The 17679-nt window shown below is 40.9% G+C and overlaps 1 long non-coding RNA gene across 1 annotated transcript in view; it reads right to left on the bottom strand.

The window, feature by feature from the left end:
• Window positions 1–1363, bottom strand: part of LOC121828779 (uncharacterized) — a 38791-nt gene extending 37428 nt beyond the window's left edge. The window contains exon 1 of the long non-coding RNA XR_013050645.1: window positions 1239–1363. This is a non-coding gene — a long non-coding RNA (uncharacterized LOC121828779). The remainder of the gene's footprint in view (window positions 1–1238) is intronic.
• Between the last annotated feature and the right edge of the window lie 16316 nt (window positions 1364–17679).

The following is a 17679-nucleotide window of genomic DNA, read 5'->3' as shown; positions in this document are numbered from 1 at the left end:
AAAAAAAAGAAACTTTGGGTTGAATAGGTGGGGAACTTTTTTGGTGTGTGAAAACTAAATTATACACAACATGAATAACAGTTATGCCAATTAGATCCTTGCTTGTAGCAAACATATTTATCTTTAGAAAAGGTGCTAGTTGTGGGGTATCATATTATTCATTATTAACTTTGTGTGTGATAGAAAATCCAAAGTAGTGCTGGCTTAACTATGATGACGTTTACCTGTATTATGAAAGCCTAGAGGGAGGGGGTCACTGAACTGGTGTGTTTTCATGATGTAAAAAGACTAGGACCCTTTTCTGCAAGCTCCTGGGATTCTGGTAAATTCATACAGTATCTAAGGAACTGGAGAAAGAAAGAGAGGAGTAACCACGCTTCCCCGTCCTTTAAGGCTATGTCCAGGAAACCACATATAGCACTTATTTTTAGCCAATTGTTATGGTTTGAGATGGCCCTCATAGGCTTATATGTATGAACAGTTCATCCTCAGTTGGTGATGCTGTTTTGGGAGGATGTGGAACCTTGGGATTAGGTCATTGGGCTCAGCTGGTAGACCTAGAGCTACAGAGGTAGGGCTAGAGAACAACTGCCATCTTGGTTTCAGTCAGTAGCAGATCTTGAGGCTTCATTGCTTCCTTATGTAAATATGTATGCCAAATATATGAAAATAATATATTTTATATACAAATTTACAGATACTATATATTTAATTTATTAAAAGTTTATATAAAATATATAACACAAATAAATGTAAGTGTATAAATATATGTGTTACATATAAATATATAAATTTGTATTTATATAAATTTAGTATAGAGTTCTGACTTTATGCAATTGTATGAGTTGATTAACAAAGCATTTGGAGTCAGAGCCTAGGCCTGACACCTAGAAGAAATGATGGGTGTGAAGAGAGGGAACAAGTACTAATTGAACTCTGTAAGGATAAGCCTTGGACCTCTGAGGAGAAAATCAGTCTCACCACTTCCAATCCTACTGATGAAGGTGTATGTCCCACAGGAGAATCATCATGGCAACAGTACATTCATTTAAAATGATAAATCACATCATTTTTTTCCTTCTTTACTACTTCCAAGTGCTTCCTAAAATACCAACTCTTAGCTGTGGTTTAGAAGACTGCACAGGATCTGACTGACCCCTGTTACTCTTAAAGCAACTTGGTGACCATGCAAAAACATCTGCCTTCCCATCTGTTCTCAGAAGTCAAGGAATTCCTACCAAAGGCCTCTTCACAAGCTGTAGCATCTACTTTCAACATTCTTTACCCGATCCACCAATCCCTAGCTCTTGTGTTCAGATGGTAGTTCAAATGTCATCTCCTCCTCCTTTTCTGACCACGTGATCTAAAAAACAAAAATTGTAAGTCCCCACACTCTAACATTCTTTTGAATAACTCTGTTTTAGCAATTCTTACCACCATCATAGATTACCAAAGTTAGTAGGTAGCTCAGTAGTAGAGTGCTTGCCTGGCATGAGCGAGCCCTTGTGTTGTTCAAATCCTAAACCTGGGGAAGAAAGGAGAAGGAAGGAAGGAAGGAAGGAAGGAGGGAGGGAGGGAGGGAGGGAGGGAAGGAGGGAAGGAGGGAAGGAGGGAAGGAGGGAAGGAGGGAAGGAGGGAAGGAAGGAAGGAATTCTTTTGTTTGCTTGTTTTGATTATTTTCTCTTTCTGCAATCACTATTAAGATACGGGTTAACAAAAAGGATTTTCTTATTTCTTTGCCTAGTACATTAGGTTGTTCAATAAGAATTTGTTAAGATAATAAACATACATATGGGTTTTCATTCGAGTTCTGTTCCACTATTACAAGGTGTGGTGGTTTGAATGAGAAATATCCCACATAGCCACAGGTATTTGAACACTTGGTCTCTAATGGTGGAACTGTTTGAGGAAGTTTAGGAAGTATGGCTTTGCTGGAGGAAGTATGTCACAGTGGACTTGCTTCACTTTGTGCTTATGTTTGAAGATGTGAGATCCTAGCTGCCTGCTCCTGGGGCCATGCCTGCCTGCTGCCATGCCTCCCCACCATGATGGACTCTTATCCCTCTGGAATCATAAGCCCAAATGACTTATGACTCTTCCTTCTATAAGTAGCCTTGGTTGTATGTAGTATTTGCTCACAACAATAGAAAAGTAACTAATACACAAGGTAACATAAAGGACATGATTTGATAGGCCCCATGAGTTCTTCTTTGCCTCTTCAGCATATGGCAGTCTAGGAACATTGTGTTTGATGGCAGCAAAATTACCATCCTGGCCTTTGTGTTCAGATGACCATCTCTGCATGCTCTCTTTTTCTTTCTTGCTCTTTCAAGAACACACCATTCCATTTAAGATTCACTATAAACCCAGAATGATTTCATACTGAAATTCCTTGATGTATCTGCAAAGACTATTTTCAACATGATGATACATTCACATCTGCCCAGGATTATGAACTGAGCAATCCAACTCATCGCTGAGCTAATTAAAGCCTGTTTCTTAATGCAATTATATGCCTTACTGATGAGATTCTGTTCTTGGAACTATTAGAACCACTAGTTAATGCTACATGCCTCAAGAAACACTGTATAAACATTAGGTAATACGGAAAAGAAAATTTCTACATTCCACCCCAATAATAGAGAGGTGACAGCTGAAATATGGACAATAATCATTTCCAGAGTAAAGAATTAGGAATTTATTTTTTCTAAGCTGCCAGTGTCTCCCTTGGGAGTAGTGAATTCCTTATATGCCTAGACAGTGTGGTAAATTTTCTGGGTGTGTATAGCAGGTTTTTTATAATGTTGGTTATCAATAACTGGTTGGAGAAATGACTTTTACATATGCATTTGATATTAAAAGGATTTAGCAGCAAATCATTCCACATCATTGTTGGAAGACATTTGAAAAAAATCAAGCTTGTTGGATCAGTTACTATGGGAGAAATTTAAAGACAAGTGTAAAGGGGAAAGTTGGAAGCTCTTGGGAAGAGCTGAGATATTATGTCCACTCTTTATTTTTAGAGAAGTTATTTGGAGATAAGACAACTATTCAAAGAACTGTACAGAGTTAGAAGTGAAGGCAAAAGTCTGTCAACTTGACTTAATTAAAAAACACCTGATAGGTTAGTAAAGCACATGACTCAGTGTCTTTGTGATGGTGCTTCCAGAGACAACTCGATCATGAGGGTTTTGTCCTGGAGAATGGATTGGTTCCTTGATAGCATTACTGGGATGTGGCAAAAGATAAGAGGTGGGGCCTACTTGAAGGTCCCTGGGGTGGGTCTGTCCTAGGGGTATTTTGCCCTAGCTCTTTCTCATATTCCTTTTTCTTTGCTTTCTGGATGTCATGATGATACTTTATTCTGCCATGCCCTACACACCATGATAAACTGATGCCTGTGAAACCATGAGCCAAAAAAATTATTCATCTTCTTAATTTTTTATGATAGATATTTTTATCATATTAACAAATTTCCTAGCCCATGGTACAAATGGGTTTCTTTCTTTAGACAAATACACATAACCAACAAAGCTCTGGGGCATTTATTTATTTATTTTTGGTTTTTCAAGACAGGGTTTCTCTGTGTAGCTTTGCGCCTTTCCTGGAATTCACTCTGTAGTGTTGGTTGGCCTCGAACACAGAAATCCACCTGCCTCTGTCTCCCGAGTGCTTGGATTAAAGGCATGCGCCTGGGACTTTTAACAGAAAAATATGGCTCCTAAAGCATGGCTTCCTACTGGGAATCATATTTACAGAATCTAGTAGACTGCTAGTGACATTAAAACCTTTCCCCTTCAGCCGGGCGGTGGTGGCGCACGCCTTTAATCCCAGCACTCGGGAGGCAGAGCCAGGCAGATCTCTGTGAGTTCGAGGCCAGCCTGGGCTACCAAGTGAGCTCTAGGAAAGGTGCAAAGCTACACAGAGAAACCCTGCCTCGAAAAACAAAAAACAAACAAACAAAAAAAAAAAAAAACCTTTCCCCTTCAAGTGACTTCTGGTCACGGTTTTGATCACAGAAATAGAAAATAAACTAAGACAATACCTTACTGAGACTTGGTTACAAAGAAATAGAAAACCTAAACAAATCAATGAGTAGTAAAATTGATTTTATAATATATAACAACTGTTAAAAGAGCCCATCAACAACAGGTGAGTTCACTGCTGAATTCAAATATTTAAATAAAAGCTAACAGAAATTATCAAATTATCCCAAAATTTGAGGAATAAGAAATTCTTTCAAATTCAGTTTACATGGAAGAATACATATATATGCACAACAACCTACAAGCTAACCATTCTTCGTGGACATCAAAACAAAATCCTCAACAAAATACTAGCAAAGGACTCCAAAAGCAAATCAACAAAAATACTCACTGTGATCAGTGGGATACATCCCAAGGACCTAAGGATGGTTAGTTTACAAATTAATAAATGTTATGTATTACATCAATATAATGAAGTTTTAAACACGTGCTCATCTTAACAGATGTACAAAAGTATTTGATACAAGTTCAACAATTCGATCAATGCCCCAGTTGCAGGCCAGCAGGGAAGATTCCTGTGAGCAGGCTTCTCCACCAACAACCCTCATTGGACACTGCAATCTACAAGACTCACTCCCTACCCCAAACTAACCCATCCCTCTGCGACCTCAGCAGCCTCCTGAGAACAGAATCTGCCAGCTCTGATGGGCCCAAGAGGTGAGTGAATCTTCTACCACCCAGAGAATCCTACCTCTAGGAACTAGCCCCTGAGGCACAACCCATGCCCCCCACCCCCACCCATTGCTGCCCCAATTGCAAGCCAGCAGGGAAGACTCCTGTGGGGACGCTTCCCCCACAAAAACCCCCATCTGACCCTGCAATCTACAAGACCCACTCTAAACCCCAAACTCATCCATCCACCTGAGACCTCAGCAGCTTCCAGAGACACAGAATCCACCAGGTCCAATTAGACCAAGAGCTAAGATTGGACCAAGAGTGGCCCCCTGAGACACAGACACAGCAAGCACATACTGGACCAAGAGCAGGTCCCTCAGACACAGACACCTCCTGCACCTATTGGAGGAACAGATGGGTAGACACCAGTGCAAAAGTACACACAACAACATAAAGAGCAATATAGCACCATCAGAACCTAGCAGTTCTACAACAGCGAGACCTGAACTTCACAATGTAGAAGCAGCAGAAGAAAGTGACCTTAAAAATAACTTTATAAAGATGAAAAAGGCCTGCTGTGGATATTGCTCTATATAAATAAAATACTGATGGCCACTGACCAGGCAGGAAGTAGGTTGCCAGGCAGGAAGTAGGTAGGACAAGGAGAGAGGAGAATTCTGGGAAGCGGAAGGCTGAGGGGAGAGACACTGCAGCCACTGCCAGGACAAGCAACATGTAAAGACTCTGGTAAGCCACCAGCCATGTGGCAAGGTATAGATTTATAAAAATGGGTTAATTTAAGATAAAAGAACAGTTAGCAAGAAGCCTGCCACGGCCATACAGTTTATAAGTGATATAAGCATCTGAGTGATTATTTTATAAGTGGATTGTGGGACTGCGGGGCTTGGGGAACCTGGAGAGAAGCCTTCCAGCAACAAAGGCCTTTAAAGAGGAATTGAAAAATTCCCTTAAAGAAATTGAAGAAAAGACAAACAAAAATTGGAAGAAATCAATAAATCCCTTAAAGAAAGCCAAGAAAAAGCAATTAGACAGGTGAAGGAAACAGTTCAAGACCTAGAAATTGAAATAGAAACAATGAAGAAGACACAAACTGAGGGAATGCTGGAAATAGAAAATCTGAGTAAGTGAACAGGAACTACAGATGCAAACATAACCAACAGAATACAAGAGATGGAAGAGAGAATCTCTGGTGTGGAGGATAAAATAGAGTAAATAGATTTGTCAGTCAAAGAAAACACTAAAACCAAAAAAGTCCTAACACGAAACATGCAGGAAATCTGGGATACCATGAAAAGGCCAAACCTAAGAATAATAGGAATAGAAGAAGGAGAAGAATACCAACTCAAAGGCACTTAAAATATATTCCACAAAATCATAGGAGAAGACTTTCCCAATTTAAAGAAGGAAATACCTATGGTGATAAAAGAAGCTTATAGAACACCAAATAGACTAGACCCCCCAAAAAATCCCCTCACCACATAATAATCCAACCATTAAACATACAGAATAAAGAAGGAATATTAAGAGCAGCAAAGGAAAAAGGCCAAGTGACTTACAAAGGCAGAGCCATCAGAATAACACCTGACTTCTCAATGGAGACTCTGAAAGCCAGAAGATCCCAGACAGATGTAATGTAGACACTAAGAGACCACGGATGCCAGCCCAGACTTCTATACCTAGCAAAACTTTCAATTACCACAGATGGAGTACAAAAGACATTCCAAGACGAAACCAGATTTAAACAATACCTCTCCACAAATCCAGCCCTACAGAAAGCACCAGAAGGAAAATTCCAACCTAAGGAAGTTATATGCACCCACTAAAACACAGGCAATAGATAACCCCACAGCAGCAAATCCCAAAGCAGGGAAATACATACACACACACACACACACACACACACACACACACACACACACACTCAGCAAAAGATAGCAGGAATTAACAATCACTGGTCATTAATATCCCTTAATAAAAATGGACTCGATTTACCTATAAAAAGACACAAGCTAACAGAATGGATACAAAAACAGGATCCATCCTTCCACTGCTTACAAGAAACACACCTCAACTTCAAAGACAGACACTACCTAAAAGTAAAAGGCTGGGAACAGACTTTCCAACAAAATGGACTTAAGAAGCAAGCTAGTATAGCTATCCTAATATCTAACAAAATATAATCAATCAAAAGAGATCAGGAAGGGCATTACATATTCATCACAGGAAAAATCCACCAAGATGAAGTCTCAATTCTGAACATTTATGCCCCAAATACAAGGGCACCCACATACGTAAAAGAAACATTACTAAAGCTTAAATCGCACATCAAACCCCACACACTAGTAGTGGGAGACTTCAACACCCCACTCTCATCAATGGACAGGTCTACCAGACAGAAACTTAACAGAAAAGTATGGGATCTAAGAGATGTTATGACTCAAATGGACTTAATCAATATCTACAGAACATTCCACCCTAACACAAAAGAAAATACCTTCTTTTCAGCACCCCATGGAACCTTCTCTAAAATGGACCACATACTCAGTCACAAAACAAATCTCATCAGATACAAAAAAAATGGAATAACCTCCTGTATTTTATTGGACCACTATGGCTTAAAGTTAGATTTCAACAAAAACAAAAATTACAGAAAGTCTACAATCTCATGGAAACTGAATAATGCTCAACTGAATCACCAATGGGTCAAGAAAGAAATTAAAGCATTCCTAGAAGTCAATGAAAATGAATGTACAACATACCCAAACTTATGGGGCACCATGAAAGCAGGGCTGAGAGGAAAATTTATAGCACTAAATGCCCACATAAAAACATTGGAGAAATTTCACACTAGTGATTTAATAGCACACCTTAAAGCTCTAGAACAAAAAGAAGCAAACTCACCCAGGAGGAATAGACACCAGGAAATAATCAAGTTGAGGGCTGAAATCAATAAAATAGAAACAAAGAGAACAATACAAAGAATCAGTGAAACAAATAGTTGGTTCTTTGAGAAAATCAATAAGATAGACAAGCCCTTATCCAAAATAACCAAAAGGCAAAAAGAGAATATCCAAAATAACAAAGTAAGAAATGAAAAAGAAAACATAACAACAGACAACAAGCAAATACAGAGAATTATCAGGTCATACTTCAAAAACCTGTACTCCACAAAATTGGAAATGGACAATTTTCTGGACAGTTACTACATACCAAAATTAAGTAAAGATCAGATTAAACAATTTAAATAGACCTATAACCCCTAAAGAAATAGAAACAGTCATTAAAAGTCTCCCAACCAAAAAAAAAAAAAAAAAAAAAAGCCCAGAAGCAGATGGTTTCAGTGCAGAATTGAAATTCAGTCCAGAATTTCAAAGAAGAGCTAACACCAATACTCTTCAAATTGTTCCACACAATAGAATCAGAAGGAACATTACCAACTCTTTTTATGAGGCTACAGTTACTCTGATACCCAAACCACACAAAGATGCAACAAGAAAGAGAATTACAGACCAATCTCCCTCGTGAACATTGATGCAAAAACTCTCAATAAAATACTGGCAAACTGAATCCAAGAACACATCAAAAAAATTATTCACCATGACCCAAGTAGGCTTCATCCCAGAGATGCAAGGATGGTTCAATGTATGAAAATCTGCCAATGTAATACACCATATAAACAAACTCAAAGAAAATACCATATGATCATCTCATTAGATGCTGAAAGAGCCTTTGACAAAATCCAACACCACTTCATGATAAAGGTCTTGGAGAGATCAGGAATACAAGGAACATACCCAAACATAATAAAGGCAATTTACAGCATGCCAACAGCCAACATCAAATTAAATAGAGAGAAACTCAAAGCGATTCTACTAAAATCAGGAACAAGACGAAGGTGTCCATTGTCCCCATATCTATTCAATATAGTACTTTAATTTCTAGCTAGAGCAATAAGACAACAAAAGGAGATCAAGGGGATACAATTGGAAAGGAAGAAGTCAAACTTTCGCTATTTGCAGATGATATAATAGTATACATAAGTGACCCCAAAAATTCTACCAGGGAACTCCTAGAGCTGATAAATACCTTCAGTAATGTGGCAGGATACAAGATGAACTGAAAAATATCAGTAGCTCTCCTATATACAAATGATAAATTGACTAAGAAAGAACTAAAAGAAACATCACCCTTTACAATAGCCACTAATAATATAAAATACCTTGGGGTATGTTAGGATCCTGCCCTCACTCTGACACATGTGCAGCTAGGGGACTTGCATTTTACATCATCAATGGGTGCTGACGGCTATGTACACACCTTAAAAATCAGGACACGGACCCCTACCCTCTCTCTCTGCTCTTCCCTCCCCCACCAGGCCTGGCTCTCCTCTTTCCCTTTCCCCCCACCCTTTCCCTCCTAATAAAACTCTAAAAAGTACCACTGGGTTCTGTCATGACTGTGACTTTTCCACGAGGTAATCAGTGCAGCAAACAGTGCTGTTTAGCAGAACCATCATTTGGTGCCACAACTCAGATAGGAAATGCCACACGCTCTCCATCCAGGGTTGAATATTCCGAAGCCTATACCAAGGACCTGCAACTGCCCGCCATCACTGCCACCACCACTGTGTTGGGACTGTGCTTCACTGCATCTCCCCCCACCACACATGCTGCCAAGATTGTTGAGTTGCCCTGGCGTTTCCCACGGCTGCAGCCTGAACTATATATTCCTCCCGCCGGACCCTAGGGGGGTATGTGTGTGGGGGGGGGTTCCTCGGGCTGCACTGGCACCGACTCATTCTCTCTCAATGAGGAGGTCAATGCTGTTGGACCCCCAGAGGGTCCACGTGCTACCTATGCTCCCAGCTTTTACTCCTCTCTTGACAAAGGTGGGAGTAACTTATGCTGATTCCTAGATCCTTCTCCTACCCCAGGGACACCTGTGACTAGAGTCTGATCCTGGTTCGGTATTTTAATTCTTTATTTTTCTCTCTCAATGCTGCAGCCAGGGTACAAAGGGGCAGATACCAGTAAATTTGGCTGTTTCAACCCCGATATTTCATGGGAACTATCTAACTTCTGCCAGCAAATGGGCAAATGAAAAGAGTTACAATCCCCAACCTTTCTATCGAAGCTCTGAACCTCATCCCCACCCCCTCTCCACTTCTGATTCTTTCTCTGGCACATGCAACCACTTCTGTCTATCTGACTTCTGCTTTCTGCTCTCCAGCATTGGGCGGGCTTTAACTCACCTTAACTCCTCCCACTCATTCTCAAGCTGCCCTGAGAGGCTCAGGTGGGTCTGAAAGTGGGCGAGGATACATGCAAATAGGTTTACGATCAGTTCACACTCTGCCCCTTGGCAGGTCTTTTTTTAAAGCTGTCTTCAAGGCAACAGACACCAAAAAATTCAAGACACAGAGTAAAATCCATCTCTTGTCCCTCAGACCTCCCCGACATAGGACTAAAACTTAAGCATCTGGAGACCAAGGCTCCTGACCCCAAAGGCAGAAATTTCAGCTGTGGCATTTAAGGTGTACCGGGGAGAGATTTAAAAAAAAAAAAAAAAAAAAAAAAAAAACGGGCCTGAAAACAAAATTGCCAAGTGTTGGCACACACTGTCCGACTGGCTCCTGAAAGCCGTTGGGTCCCTGTTTTAAGTCTAGGGAGAGGGGGGAAACCACACGGGCTAGTGTGTGCCCTTCCAGGCCATCAACTGAGCCTTTTTCAAAGTGCCACCTAGAAAGACAACTGGTCAGATGACTGGACCCAGGCACCAAGGGGCAGGGGGACAGACAAAGACCTCCAGCAGACCTAGGCTTGGCTACAGGCTCATTCACAGGGAACCCAGAATGCAGCGGAGTCACTAACCCAGTCCTGGGAGTTTGGGGATCTCACCTCTCCTCGTTTCCCAATTGTCAGGGTAGGGAGGACAGCCTTACCCCCCCCTCCCAGATTTAATTGTACTTTCAGGGTTACTTAATGGCAACAGATTTTCCAGCTAAGGTAGGAGCTTTCATTTCATTGCTCCCTCCATGTGCCTCACTCCAGACCTGTCAGCAGTGATTCTCCTCCTCATGCACACAGACGGGGCCCTGATCTCTGCCCTGTCCCTAATTCCAAAAGAGTGAGTTCTCACCCAACAAGCTTTTCCCTTCCTGGCTCCCTCTTCTAATTAACTGGTCAGCTAATGGTTACAGGATCACCAGAGAACTGAAGTCCAGAGATCATCAAGTAAGAAACTATAACAGCTAAAAGGTATTTACACCCCCAGACCCAAAAGTCTGGGCTCTGCAAAAACAGACTTTAATATAACCATCTATTACTGTTAAATGCTCTCTACAATTGATCACTTGTCTCCTGTATGCTAAGCTAGTAAAGGAAACAGGTGCCATAAATGATCTGTCTCTGATAAAGTTTATCTCAGGTTATGAAAATTAAAAACATGTTCCAATCTCTCTGTCTCTCCCATTAACACTAACCAATATAAGAAGAGTATTAAACACTACAAATGGTCACTAATTTTCTCATGGCTGCTTCTTAACATGTTCAAATTTTTCCCAAGGTCCAGAAACCAGCTTAAATTCATCTGGACAGGTCGGATCTACTTTCTGTCTCACCAGCATCCTGTCAGACACAAAAGTGGCCAGAGCGCCAAGCCAAGAGGGATGGACGGCTCCAGGGCAGCAGAACAGCCACCATCCCAGTCTACCTTGGAAGGTCCCCTTGCCTACCTCCCAAGAGCCAACTGATGCCCACCAAGTGAGCTGGAAGCAGTTTTTTCTGGGAAAAACGATGCCCCTATTCGTATTCACTCTTTTTTATAATAAGCAAAAAGTTTGAGTGTTAGGATCCTGCCCTCACTCCAGCACATGAGCAGCTTGGGGTCTTGCATCTTACACCATCAGGGGGTGCTGGCAGCTATGTACACACCTTAAAAAGCCTGATGCAGACCCCCCCCTCTCTTTGTGCTCTCTGCTGTCTCTCTCTCTCTGCTCTGCTCCCTGCTTCCCTCTGCCACCAGCCCTGGCTCTCCTCCTCACTTTCCCCTCCTTCCCCTCCTAATAAAGCTCTAAAAAGTACTACCAGGTTCTGTCATGACCGTGACCTTTCCACTCGGTAACCAATGCCACAAACAGTGCCATTTATCAGAGCCATCAGGGTAACTCTAAGTAAGTGAAATACCTGCATGACAAGAGCTTTAAGTCTCTGAAGAAAGAAACTGAAGAAGATATCAGAAAATGGAAAGATCCCACATGCTCTTGGATAGGTAGGATCAACATAGTAAAAATGGTAATCTTATGAAAAGCAATCTACAGATTCAATGCAACCCCCATTAAAATCTCAACACAATTCTTCACAGACCTGGAAAGAACAATACTCAAGTTCATATGAAAAAAAAAAAAAAAACAGGATAGCTAGAACAATCCTGTACAATAAAGCAACTTCTGGAGGCATCACCATCCCTGACCTCAAGCTCTACTATAGTGCTATAGTCATAAAAGTAGCTTGGTATTGGCATAAAAACCGACATGTGGACAAATGGAATTGAACTGAGGACCCTGACATTAATCCACATACCTATGAACACCTGATTTTTGACAAAGAAGCTAAAACTGTACAATGAAAAAAAAAAGCATCTTCAACAAATGGTGCTGGCATAACTGGATGTAAACATGTAGAAGATTGCAAATACATCCATATCCAGCAGCATGCACAAAATTCAAATCCAAGTGGATCAAAGACCTCAACATAGATCCAATTACACTGAGCCTGGTAGATGAGAAAGTAGGAAGTAGCTTTGAACACATTGGCACTGGAGACCACTTCCTAAATATAATACCAGTAGCACAGACACTGAGAGCAACAATTAATAAATGGGACCTCCTGAAATTGAGAAGCTTTTGTAGAGCAAAGGACACAGTCAATAAAACAAAATGACAGCCTACCAAATGGAAAAAGTTCTTCAATAACCCTACATCTGACAGAGGTCTGATCTCTAAAATATATAAACAATTCAAGAAATTAGACATCAACATACCAAATATTCCAATTATAAATGGGCTACAGTGCTATACAAAGAATTTTCAAAAGAAGAATCTCAAATGGCCAAAAGACATTAAGGAATTGTTCAACATCCTTAGACATCAGAGAAATGCAAATCAAAATGACTCTGAGCTATTATCTTACACCTGTCAGAATGTCTAAGATAAAAAACAATGATAAGATCTTATGTTTGAGAGTATGTGGAGCAAGGGGAACACTCCTACACTGTTGGTGGGAGTGCAAACTTGTACAGCCACTTTGGAAATCAGTATGGCGATTTCTCAGAAAATTGGGAATCAATCTATCTCAAAATCCAGCTATACCACTCTTGGGTATATACCAAAGGAATGCTCAATCATACCACAAGGACACATGCTCAACTATGTTTACAGCAGCATTGTTCAAATAGCCAGAACATGGAAACAACTTAGATGTCCCTCAACCAAAGAATGGATTAAGAAAATGTGGTACATATACACAACGGAGTACTACTCAGCAGTGAAGAACAATGACACCATGAAATTTGCAGGCAAATGGATGGAACTAGAAAACATCATCCTGAGTGAGGTAACCCAGACTCAGAAAGACAAACATGGTATGTGCTCACTCATAAGTGGATACTAGATGTAAAGCAAAGGATAACCAGACTACAACCCACAGCTCCAGAGAAGCTAACTAACAAGGAGGACCCTAAGAGTGTCATATGGATCACCCTGGGAAGGGGAAATAGGTAAGATCTCCATGAGTAAACTATAGGTGGAGGGGGCAATAGAGGGTAGGGGATGGGGTTGAGAACATAAGGGAATGGGATGGTTGAGCTGAAACAGGAATGGAGTGGGAGAACAATGAAAGAGATATGATGATAGTGGGAGACATCATGGGGATAGGGAGAAACTGGGTGCTAAGGAAGTTCCCAGGAATCCCCAAGGATGACCCCAGCTTAGACTACTAGCAATAGTGGACAGGGTGCTTGAACGGGCTTTCCCCAGTAATCAGATCGGTGAATACCCTAACTGTCATCATAGAGCCTTCATCCAGTAACTGATGGAAGCAGATGCAGAGACCCACAGCCAAACACCAGGCAGAGCTCCAGGAGTCCAGTCCAAGAGAGAGAAGAGGGATTCTATGAGCAATGGGCATCAAGATCATGACGGGGAAACCTACAGAGACAACCAAACCAAACTAGTGGGAACTCATGAACTTTAGACCAACAGATATGGAGACTCCATGGGACTGGACTAGGCATAATTGAGGTAGCTGTGTAGCTTGATCTGCTTAAGGGCCCCGCTGGCAGTAGGATCAGGACCCATCCCTGGTGCATGAGCTGTCTTTTTTGAGCCCACTACCTATGAGGGGACACCTTGCATAGCTTTGATGCAGGGAGAGGGGCTTGGACCTGCCTCAGCTGAATGTACCAGGCTCTGCTGACTCCCCGTGGGAGGCCTTACCTCCTCTGAGGAGGAAATGGGGGTGGATTGGCGGGAAAGGCTGGGGGTGGGAGGAGAGAGGAGAGGGGCATCTGTGGTTGATATGTAAAATGAATAAAAAAATTCTTAAGAATTCACTAATTCACAGTAAAAATCCTGAACAAGTTAGGTATTGAGGAAAAATATTTCCACATAATAAACACCACAATTAACATCATGCCAAATGAAGAAAAGCTAAATGCTTTGTCTCTAAGCTCGGAAACAAGATAAAACAAACCACCCTCACCATTTATCCAACCTAGTATTGAAAGTCCTTAACCAGAAGAGTAAGGAAATAGAAATAAGCAAAGAACATCTCGGTGGTGATGGAATCCAACAAATTGCCACTGCTTGAAAATGACATGGACTTTACATACAACAAACTATAAGGACTCCACCAAAAACCAGTTTGAACAAGTAAATCTGGGAAAGTTTCAACATACAGACATCAGTAATGGTTTTACATGCCAATAGCAAATATCTGAAAAAACAAATTAGTATTTGCAATAGCTTAAAAATACTCAGAAGTAAATTTAACCATTAGTATTCATCATCTGATGAATTTATGTGATGTATGTACACAAAGAGATATTATTCAGCCATTAAAATTTTGGACTAGCATAGTGGGATTTAAGAGCCACTGTGTTTAATGAAATAAGCCAGAACGAATAGTACTGCATGATCTTACTCATAAGTGGGATTTTTAAAGTTGATCTCATAGAAATTGAGTATTAAATGCTGGCTATCAGATGCTGAGAAATGTCGGAGGTAGGGAGGGATAAGGACTGTTGGAAAACTACTGGAAGAACTTTGAATGCTTTCTTCACAAAGAAATGATAACTGTTTGAAGCAATTAGCATGCTAACCTTGATTTGGACATTATAAAATGGAACACCATAGGGTACCTCATAAATACATACAAGTAAAAATAACAAATTAATAAATACCAAATCCAAAATACTAGTTGCCAGGGACTGAGGGAAAATGTCTACATTTGTTCTGAATCTTACAGAGACAGGTTTTTTTTTTTTTTTGGTATAATATACTGGTTAGAAGAATTCTGTCACCTTAATTCAGAAATTAGGATCCAGAAACAGGCCAGCTCCCACCTTTTACAGGGTTTCTATGAGGAGGAGGAGAGAAGAATAAGTAACTTTTAGATAGAAAGATAGTGGAGATGAGACAGACAGAAACACAGGATAGCATCAGGAGGACCTGGATCAAAATCCTTTGGCCTCTTCTGTCTCTTTAAAAGGGCTTTTTATAATAATGCCAAGGGGTGCGGTAAAAGACCTCCCTCTTGCTAGATCAAAGCAAGTCAAATGCAGACCCTTCCAAACACCTGATAACCACACCCATGGTCAAGCCCTCCCTTTAGGCAGCCCTGCTGGGTAAAGCAAGCTCAGATCTCACTAGGAAACCTCTGTGGGCTCCCACACTAAGCTCTCCTGGTCCCATGGGGGGAAAAAAAAACTCAGCAAACACCACAGTTTTTCCTTCCCTCTTTGGTAGCCCTATACCTTGAACTTGTAATTGTTAGAGAGCCATCCAATGAGGGTTAAAATATTAGCCTTGATCATAAAGATTAACAAGTATGGCTAACACCTACAGTTTGGGCCTAGAGGGATGGAGCTACAGGTAAAGAACTTGCTATACCAGTGTGGGGACTGATTGGAGTTCAGATGCCCAGGACCCACACATAAGATCAGTGGGTGTAGTAATCTCAGCACATGGAGGCTGAGACAGGAAATCCCTGAAGCAGGGACAGACACAGGGGATCCCAGGATCAAAATGTCTAACTGGCCCAGCTGAAACAGAGTTCTAGCTTCAGCAAGAGACCCAACCTCAATATATAAGGTGTAGAGAAATGCAACTTCAGACCTCCACATGCACCACTCACTGCACATGCATGCACCCACATACAAATAAACGTGCATACATACAAGCACATTCACAAAAGAAAGCTCAAATTAATGAGCCTACCTTATTTCTATATAACTCTGGATCCTCAGCACTCCTAGATGTGAATCAACATATGGAAGACTGAACAGTGTGGATGGAATGATGCAACTGATTAACTAGATTCAGAAATCCACAATGGAGCTTTAGACATATTTTGTAACCTATTAGGAGATCGGGGCTAGATGTGAGTTACAAGTGGTCCATTGGCCCTCGGTTAATCACAACTGTAATATTCTGTATTTTCTGATTTCAATTATTTCTCTTCTCTCCTCCCTCATTCTTCATCTCATCTCCCAAGCCCAAAGGGCCTCAAAAAAATTTATGACAAAACATACAGTAGCTTGCAAATTTTTCCCAAGGACTTGTATGATGGAGAGATTTTACTCACAAAACCCCTCTTAGAAGGGGAGCTGTGCCAGGCAGTGGTGGCTCTCATCTTTAATTCCAGCACTCAGGAGGCAGAGGCAGATGGATGTCTGTGAGTGTGAGGCCAGCCTGGTCTACAGAACAAGTTCTAGGACAGGCTCCAAAGCTACACAGAGAAACCCTGTCTCAAAAACTAAAAGAAGAAGAAAGAAAGAAAAGAAAGAAAGAAAGAAAGAAAGAAAGAAAGAAAGAAAGAAAGAAAGAAAGAAAGAAAGAAAGAAAGAAAGAGGGAGGGAGGGAGGGAGGGAGGGAGGGAGGGAGGGAGGGAGGGAGGGAGGGAGGGAGGGAGGGAGGAAGGAAGGAAGGAAAGAAGGAAGGAAGGAAAGAAAGAAGGAAAGAGAGAGAAAAGAAAAGAACTGCGTTTGTTGGAAATTTTCTTTGATAATTGTTTAAGAATAGAAGCTTCTATTTGAGGAATCCAGATTTTATCTGGCTTGTCCATGAAGGAGGCAAGCAAATGGTTTTGTTGGTTGCTCTAGAAGGAACAGGAAAAAAAAAATGAAAGAAGCAAAATGAGGAAAAGAGAAGTGACTTCCTGGCGGCCTGTCACTTTAGCAGCATTGACACTCAAGTTTCCAATTGTGCCTCTGGAAATCTTCAAACCATATGTAAATAATGACAAACAAGAAAGTGTTAGTATTTGAGATCTTTTTGAGCTTTTTGCAAACAACCTGAGGAGCAATACTTGTTCTAAATGATTAGCTGAATCAGCCATACTGCTGCTGTTCCCCTGTCCTTCCTGGACTTGATACTCAATCAGTTCTGATCTGCTCGGTTTCCCATTTGTCACTCTTTGTTGCACTGACTTCTATGCTTGGCATATTCTCTACCTAACTGCCTGTGGAGGAAGTTCTTACCCTGTTATCCTGTTATATTATAGTACTACCTCCATGTATACCTCTCATTTCTATTGAGTTTTACTTAAAAAAAAAAGTCAGGAAACTTCTTAGTAATGTCATCTTTGAGAACCCATTCAGACGTTGTCAAGTCCTTCCTGTTCTAGTTTCATTTGTATTGTTAGGACAAACACTCTGACAAAAAGCAACATAAGGGGGGAGGGATTATTTGAATTACAATTTTAATTTCCAGTCCATCATT

Source organism: Peromyscus maniculatus, chromosome 4 (assembly GCF_049852395.1).
Source record: "Peromyscus maniculatus bairdii isolate BWxNUB_F1_BW_parent chromosome 4, HU_Pman_BW_mat_3.1, whole genome shotgun sequence".
Lineage (NCBI taxonomy): Eukaryota > Metazoa > Chordata > Mammalia > Rodentia > Cricetidae > Peromyscus > Peromyscus maniculatus.
This window is presented reverse-complemented; position numbering and strand designations above follow the sequence as displayed.